Source organism: Colobus angolensis, unplaced genomic scaffold (genome assembly GCF_000951035.1).
Source record: "Colobus angolensis palliatus isolate OR3802 unplaced genomic scaffold, Cang.pa_1.0 Scaffold503, whole genome shotgun sequence".
Lineage (NCBI taxonomy): Eukaryota > Metazoa > Chordata > Mammalia > Primates > Cercopithecidae > Colobus > Colobus angolensis.
In genome coordinates this window covers 1,451,489-1,460,475 of record NW_012118522.1, presented here as the reverse complement: position 1 = coordinate 1,460,475, position 8,987 = coordinate 1,451,489, and positions in this window count along the sequence as shown.

Genomic DNA, 8,987 nt, shown 5'->3' with positions numbered 1-8,987 from the left:
AAAGCCCCTAAATTGTGCCTCCAGACCCACCACTCTGTTGACACAACTCTCATGAAAAGTTTCCATGATGCACAATGTTGCTAAGTCCCATTGTCATTTTCAGTCTTCTCATCTCATTTGACCCAATTGAGTCATTTGACACAGTTGATTCCTCTCTCCTACTTGAAATTCTTTTTTCATTTGGCTTCAAGGATGTCATGCATGCCTGGCTTTTCTCTGACCCCACAGGCAGTTCCTCTCATCTCCTTGGCTGTTAGCTCCATGTTCCTCCCCACCTTTTTTTTTTTTTTTTTTTTTTGAGACAGGGTGTCACTGTGTCACCCAGGCTGGAATACAGTGGCATGATCCTTGCTCACTGCAGCCTCTACCTCCTGGGCTCAAGCAATTCTCCCAACTCAGCCTCCTGAATAGTTGGGACTACAGGGTCACACCACCATGCCTGGCTAATTTTTAATTTTTTATAGAGATGGGCTCTCACTATGTAACCCAGACTGGTCCAGAACTCTTTAGCTCAAGCTACCCTCCTGCTGACCCTCCTGTCTCATCCTCCCAAAGTGCTGGGATTACAGGTGTGAGCCACCATGCCCGGCTATTTCCCTGACTTTTAATCCTGGAGCCTCCTAGGCCTCAGATCTCAGATGTCTTGTCTTTTTTAGCTATACTCACTTCACTGGTGATTTCACCGAGTCTCATGGTTTTAAATATCATTAATAAGCTAACAATTCCTAAAGAGTTTTGAAGAGCCTATATCTCTCCTCTTAATTCCAGTTTCATATATCCAACTACCAACATACTACCTCTACCTGGTTGTCTAAAAACATCTCCAACTTTACATTCCCAAACTGATGCCCTGGGCTTCCTTCTGTGGTCTTCTTTTCATTTAATGCCAACCTCATTCTTCCTCTTGCTAAGAGCAAACACCTCAGAGTATCTGGGTCTTGTCTTTCTTCACAGCCTCTAACATTGTCTCATCCTGAATGTGGCCATGTCTCATAGTTTCTATTGCTGTCACCCTGGTGTGAACCACCATCATCTCCTGCCTGGATTATCTCAGAAGTCTCCATGCTGGTTTCCCATTTTTGCTCTTACTCAGCACATTCTGATCTCAACAGAGCTCTCAGAGTGATCCTGTTAAAATAAGAGTCGGATCATGTTGCTCCTTTACTCAACCAGCTGCCACACAACCAGAGTAAAACCAAAATCCTTCCAGGACCATTGCATAGGAACTTAGAGGCCCTATACAATGTGGCACTCCCCTGACCTCAGACTATTCTCCTCCACTTTGTTCCACACCAGCCATACTGGCCTCCCTGCTTTGTCATTCAGTTCTAGGTCACATGTCTGTCTTGCAGTTTTGCATTTGCTTTTCTCTGGAATGATTTCTCTTCAGAGAGCCTCATGTCTTTCTCCCTTTTCTCCTTTATACCTTTTACTCAAATGTCTCCTTTCCACTGAGAACTTCCCTGACCACCCTACTTTAAACAGGCAACCCCTGATGTCTACCTTTCCCTACTCCCCTTTCCTATGTAATTTTTTTCCCCATGGCACTTAATGCCATCTAACATACTATATATTTTGCTTAATTTTTATCATCAATCATCTGTCTCAATTAAACTGTCAGATGCATGAGGGCAATGGTTTTTATTTCCATTGCTGTGTCCCCCAACACCTAGAACAGCCTTACCTACAAGGCAAGCTCATTAAGTATTTGTAAATAAATGAACAGTCCTAGAAAATAAGCATTGTTCTTCTTCTTTTCTCCACTACATGAAGGAATTGAGAGCTCAGCAAGACCCGAAACCAAACCAAATATTCACACATATACACACATACACAACACACACATACACGCACACAGAGACACGCACAGACAGACAGACACGTACACATACAAAATAAAACTTAACCCAGCACAGGTATAGCATAACTAAAGTGTTTGACTTGCGGAGAGGGTAAGAACGCTGGGTCAAGATAGGGTGTAGACCACTTGTGTTAGGTCTGTTTGGTCTGGTTACCAAAAGAGGCTTCTAAGTAAGCCACAAACTAAAAACATTTAGGCTAATGTTTTAAAAATGTATATTTTAAAATCATTGGGTAAACTTTTCGTTAAATATTTTCACAATGACATAAAAGCAATAGTCATTAACTCTCAGCACAATAGCAAGATTTATTTGTCATCAGGAAGTTTGAAACTTCATGGCAATAGAAGTGCAAAATTCTTAAACATGAGACTCAATTAGAGAAGCCTCAGGCTCTCTCATGCCAATATTTCTGGATCCTCGAGGTTTCAGCAGTAGGTTGCCAAATGCTGCTTAATAGGCACGAGTGACAGCTCAGAGGGTACCTCTTCCACCATGATGCTGTGAAGCCCAGTTTTAGATTATACAGATGAGAAAATCATGTTTCAAGTCTCATTTTGAAATTTCTTTCCCTTTTGCTGGAAGACTTTCTTAGCCCCCCAGAACTGATTAGATCCCCCTTGCAGTTAGGGCTGGCTTCATGGATGTGCCACCTGTGAGTCACACAGGTCCCCACCTTTAGAAGGGCCTCACACTTGGTTTAATGCTTTGCTATCACTGTTTTAACATTCTTCATCATTTTTGAACAAAGGCCCCACATTTTCATTTTGCTCTGTGCCCCACAGTGGCCAACTCATACCAATAAGTCATAGCGGGTGAAGTAAGAAGCACTAAGGAAGGACCAGGATGAACAAAGCAAGATCCAGCTTCAATTATGTTTAAACGATCATAGATGAGGTTGAGTTATTTGGTAGTTTTATGAAATTTATTTGCATAAATTTCCTGCACATGTTTGGCCATTGCTTCATTTAATGATTCATTAAATTTTGTTCCATTTAAATAGCAGTTTCAAAATTCATTTCATTATGTTCTGATTGTTTTCCAGAGCTCATAAATCCAAGTTTAGTGACATGGCATGTTATCCTTGGTAATACATTTTAACATTATGCTGTTATTCTGATGAAAGTGGGGGAAATGCAATATCCTAATTGCTGCATTCTTTTTACCTTTAAATTTTCTTTGCTTCTGAAAAGTTCATTTTTCAAAGTTGAAATCTTAAAACAATAATTGCATACCCAAGGGCTTATAAAGACTAGACAGGTCATGTACCTAAAAGAAAGAGACCAGATGTGGATGATGGGGTCTGTGGCAAACTGGAGAGCATGTGCTACTCAAAGGGCCTCTGCTGTCACTCCAGCTCACTGAGATCATGGGGAATGCAGGCCTGGTGTTATGAGATATTTCTTTCTCCAACAAAGGGACCTCAAACATAGAAATTTATGTGAAATCTCTTGCTTTTTGAAAACATGGGCCCAAGTAAAGCACCATGTGGTTACTATTGCAGAGGTAATTTTTCACTTTGTGAAAATTTTTCATAAGTGAAATTCATAATTCCTTCACTTTGTTCCAACTAGCACTGACATATTTTTCATTTCTCTTGTTTGATAAACTTTTTAATATAAGGAGTAAAACGTGTCTAGTTTCATCTTGAGGTTCCTTAGAGAGAAATTCTGTAACATTTAACATTTGTGAAGAAATGTTAGGTTTGAAATCCAATGACAGCAACCCACCTGGTTAGCTAACCTCCTGTGAGTGGGAAGAGACATTTGGTACAACTTCCGATGTTCTGGCAACCTCCAGGAGCGTCTCCATCATAGCTAATTGTGCTATGTGCTCTGTGCAGCACTGTGCAATAGAAACATAATGGAAGCCACAAATGCAATTAAAATTTGTCTATAGCAGCCACATTAAAAAAAAGAGACAAGTGAAATTAATTTTAATAAAATATTTTAACTGTATCTAAAATATTACCATTTCAACCTGTGATCAATATAAAAATTATTGAGATATTTTACCTTCTTTTCTTTTCTTTTTTCTTTTTTTGAGACGGAGTCTCGCTCTGTCGCCCAGGCTGGAGTGCAGTGGCCGGATCTCAGCTCACTGCAAGCTCCGCCTCCCGGGTTTACGCCATTCTCCCGCCTCAGCCTCCTCAGTAGCTGGGACTACAGGCGCCCGCCACCTCGCCCGGCTAGTTTTTTGTATTTTTAGTGGAGACGGGGTTTCACCGTGTTTGCCAGGATGGTCTCGATCTCCTGACCTCGTGATCCGCCCGTCTCGGCCTCCCAAAGTGCTGGGATTACAGGCTTGAGCCACTGCGCCCGGCCTTCTTTTCTTTTATACTACATCAAAAAAATCCTGTGTATATTTTCTACTTAAAACATATCTCAATTCAGACTAGCTGCATTTCAAGTGTTCAATAGCCATACAGGGCTAGTGGCTGCCATATTGTAAGGTTCAGGTCGTGCTGTGCTTTTGCACTCAGTCACTCAGGAAGTTGGTAGATTTAATAGTTTTGCTTAGTAATTTGGACTCTTTGCCCTTCTGACTCCATTGATTTACCCAGAAGTATTAAGTGCAGAATTCTGACACCCAGCTGGGGTTTAGCATTTGCCTGGTATCTTAGTTTGGGCTCCTGTCACAAAATGCCATAGATTGGGTGGCTTATTAACAACACAAATTTATTTCAGATACTTCTGGAACATGGAATTCTGAGATCAGGATGTCAACATGGCCGAGTTCTAGTGAGGAGCTTCTTCCAGGCTATAGACTGTCGGCTTTTCCTCACATGGAGGAAAGAGGACAAAAAAGGCTGCCTGGGATTCCTTTCATAAGGACACCAATTCCCTTATGAGGACTCCACCCTCATGAGCTAATCACCTTCCAAAGGCCCTGCCTCCTGATTCCATCACTTAGGGCTTAAGATTTCAATCTTGAATTTTGCAGACACAAACATTTAGTCCATAACACAGTTTGAGAATATTTGGGCAGGAAAGTAACAGCAACAGAAAAATAGAAGGTATGACTAAATTTGAAAATGCTTAAAATAGTTGCAGTGGTCGTATTTAAAATTTCTGGGTAACAGTGTCCAATAGGTGTAGCAAGAGTTTGCCTCTTTCTCACAGCAAGAGGTGTGGGGGTTAGACACGTGCAACTAACTACAGAGACAACAGGTATCACTCAGAACTCAGGTGGTTTGGAAGGGAGGCAGGCAAAGGCTTCTGTATTGGGGCAGATGAGCAAGGAGAAGGTGCTCTTTGCCTCTGGCTGCAGAAACCAACTCACCTGGCCTTGGAGGAACCTGTGGGTGATTTACAATATCCAAGAGGTATGGGATATGAAAAACCCAGGTATTGATGTTGAGGTGAAGTGAAGGTGTGCTTCAATGCTTAGTCAGGAGATGGCAAGAGGAATTTAGAGGGTAGTCTGGTTCTAGGTCTCTGGGCAGATTCCATCTAGTGGGGTCCAGAGATAAACCTGAAGTTTGGTGTCTCCCTTGTGGTGGTGGTAGGGAAATGCTTCTGGGCACTGTTATGGTTCATTAGTCCAAACTTTCTCTGTGGAGGGTATAAGGCTTCTCTTTTCCCCCCAAATTAGTATATGCTACGTTTCAACCCTTTGGTTATTGTTGCCTTTCTGCATTTGCATAGACGTTTGCCCTGGTTTCCATTAGTTGCCATTTTTACTAGTTTGGTTCTGCATTTTGTCAACAGGAATGATTTTGCTGCAGATTGAAAACATAAGTATTTGGCTGAAAATTCTGTAATTGGGGGTTTTAATCTTCTAAACCAAAATAACATGGTAAAATTTAGGTAGTTCTTGATATAGGATATGCTTAGGGAGTGAGAATGTTGATTTGGGGTTCAGGTCAGGCTGAGGAATAACCTTAAGAACTTGAATCCAAGTATGAGTTGCTAGAGTGGGCTACATGAGATTGTAGGTTCGAGGGCATAATCATGACCCTGGAGAGAATTTGGGTTGCCTATGTTATTTTACTTGTATAATTTCTCTTGCTTGGAAATCACTCCCTTTTCTTCGACACTAATTTTAAAAAAATAAGTATTTTCTCCAATAGTTATTTAAGAATTTCCTTCACAATTCTTATTAAATCAATCCATTCACTCATGCATGCATGCATTCATTTATTAAATATATTCCTCAGTGTACAAATATTTATTAGACACCAAATGCCGAGCACTGGGCTAGGTGCCAGAGATTGAAAACCAGTGAAGCCATGGTCTCCATCCCTAAGAAACTCAGCACCTGGCAAATTCTTCACACTTCAACCCACTTTGAGTCACTGGAGTCTATCCAGTCATTTCTCAGTATTCATTTAACTGGTTTTGTGTTCAATTTGTGTTAATTCCTAGTAGAAGTGGCCTGTCTTCCATAAGTGACTAGGCATTTTCATAAGAAAAAATTATACTTTCTTCTTTCCTTATCATCATAGGGCCTGGTATTCTGCACAGAGTAGGCTCTAATACACATTGTTAACTGAGGGACCACTTTCTAAGGTAAATAAATGGGGTCAGCTGATTATTACTTATACACACCATTATTGATATTGCTAATAGAAATTTGAGGGTTGTTGACGACGTAGTCAACTGAAATGAAAAGCCTCTATTGCCAATCTATAGACTAAACACAGCCTCTGTTACCTCTGTATACACCAGATACCCTGTAGACAACCTCTTGCAAAAGTGCAGCAGTATGTTTGATTTTTAATGACGGGAGGATTAAATTAAAGTTATATCTACACGGATGTCTTCCTCGTGTGTTGCAACTGTTCAAGAAGTATGGTTTGGGGAGGTTCCCTAATGAAGTGCATAAATAGTAATTTTCTTTCAAGCTGTCAATGAAGATTGCTGTATTACTCAATTGAATTTCAGTGACCCCTTGCTCTAGAAGGAACCCAGGATAGAACACATTTTTACAAATAATACACTTTGCTTTCTTTGTTTTGCAGCTCTGAATTTTGTTCCTGTCTTTGAGTCTGCCAAATAACCAGGAGGCTGCTTGTTTCTTAGGACAAAGGTATTTGCAAGGAAACTGATCAAACTATTTTTATTAATAATCTCATTATTATTAATAATCTCATTACTGAGGCATCACCAATGCTTTTGTGCATTTGAGGGTACCAAATAGATTAAAGTTTTATTCTGGAAACTCCGGAGCCATACAAGAACAAAGAAGCTTACGAGCACAGTGGGTGGTGGTTCTTCCCTGGCTAAGGCACATTTGTGCTTGGGAGAACTGCTGTCCTATTTCTGCAGCATTGCAACCCCTCTGGTAAGGGGTCTTCTAATGAATTGGCCATAGGAGCCCTTAAAGGTAGTCATGACTACAGGCTATACTATTGTTAATGAGATTTTCTTTCTGACAGGGCACCAACATGCTCCTTGAAAAAAGGTAAAAGGAAGGCTCATTACAGCTACATGCGGAGGCTACTAGCAAATGAGAACAAATTTGCCCTTTGCTTTGGTGGGAATCGGGAGGAAGAGGGGAATTGTGTTGGGAGGGAGAGATACACTCTCCTTCTTATGTCCATATTCATAGCATTCAATCTTAGGATAATGGATACAGTCTCCCAGTTTTCATTCTCACACATTCTATACACATTCCCTGCCTTGGACTGGGCATCTAAGTGGTTAGAACATTTGACCAAAGAGGCCAAGGCTGAATTGCTTCCCACAGAGAACAATGAACTTTACAGCCCACATTTCTCCGTATTTGTTCTTCTTCACTCTCTATTCATCTATTTGTGGTTTTCCTGTCCCCCCTTCCCCCTCCCCACAACCCCAGTTTCTGAATAGTGTACCAGGGGTTTAAGACCCTGTTTGTCACCTTAGCACTGTGCTTATTCTGAGAGTATGTGTGGAGCTTCTGGGGAGGGTGGGGTGGGGTGGCGACAGAGTGGGGCATGAACCTTCTGTCCTTGTTTTGAACCCAACAATCTTACATATTGATCTAGTCTTCAGGAAATTAAACAATGAAAAAGCTGACATTTTTATGGCACGTCAAAGCTTATAAGCAACTTCCCATACAATACTTCATTTAATTCAAACAATTTAGGAATTGTTACAACTCTAGAGGGGCTAAGTGACATGCCCAAAGCCACTGACTCATTGTGACAAAGCTTTTTTGTTTGTTTTTGTTTTTTTTAGACAGTCTTACTCTGTCACCTAGGCTGCAGTGCAGTGGTATGAACATGGCTCACCACAGCCTCAACCTCCTGAGCTCAGGTGATCCTCCCACCTCAGCCTCCCAAGTAGCTGGGACCAGGTGCATACCACCACACTTGGCTACCTTTTTCATTTTTTTGTAGAGACAGGGTCTCACCATGTTGCCCAGACTGGTCTCAAACTCTTGAACTCAAGTCATCCTCCCACCTTGGTCTCCCAAAGTGCTGGGATTACAGGTGTGAGCCAGCCTCCCCAGCCCAGAGCTGAGTCTTAATACTGAGACGAACGCCTTTTTCATTCTCCAGGGGAGAAGGCAGAGGCCACAAAGGTGTGTGAAATGTTGAGCAGGGCAAATGGATCCTGGAGCCCAGGGTCAGGGCTGCTGAGCAAGAGAAAATGCGTCCTATTTCTCAGTTTTATGAAGAATAAGCTTGAGATCTTGAATGCCTGGCTGGCTTACAAGAAGCTGAGGGGTAACAGAGGTCAGTCAAAGTTTTCTGGAGGGAGAAACTGCTCCTGGGGTTCTCCTTGACTGGGTTTGGGGCAGTGTCCTGGCCTGGGAGAGCAGGCAGTGGGTCATCGGGATCCCTTTGTTTATTTGGGTGTTTTATCTCCCCTACATGAAGCATACAGTGGTGAGTGCTTGATAGGACAGAGTCCTACCTGGTTTGCCAGGCAACAAAACGTCCCTGATCTTTCCTTTAGAGTGGGGTTGTTAGACAACTTTGTCTAGAAACAGTCACTGTAAGGGACAGGTCAACGACAACTTGGGCAGTAGGAACTGAAGAGGGAAGCTCAGTCTCTCCCGGAGGAGAGCCACAGTCCCTAAGGCGAGTTCCCTGTCTCTGGAAAGCAGTAGGCAGTAACATGGGGAGGAGAGCCACAGTCCCTAAGGCGAGTTCCCTGTCTGTGGAAAGCAGCGGTGTGCAGTAACATGGGGAGGAGAGCC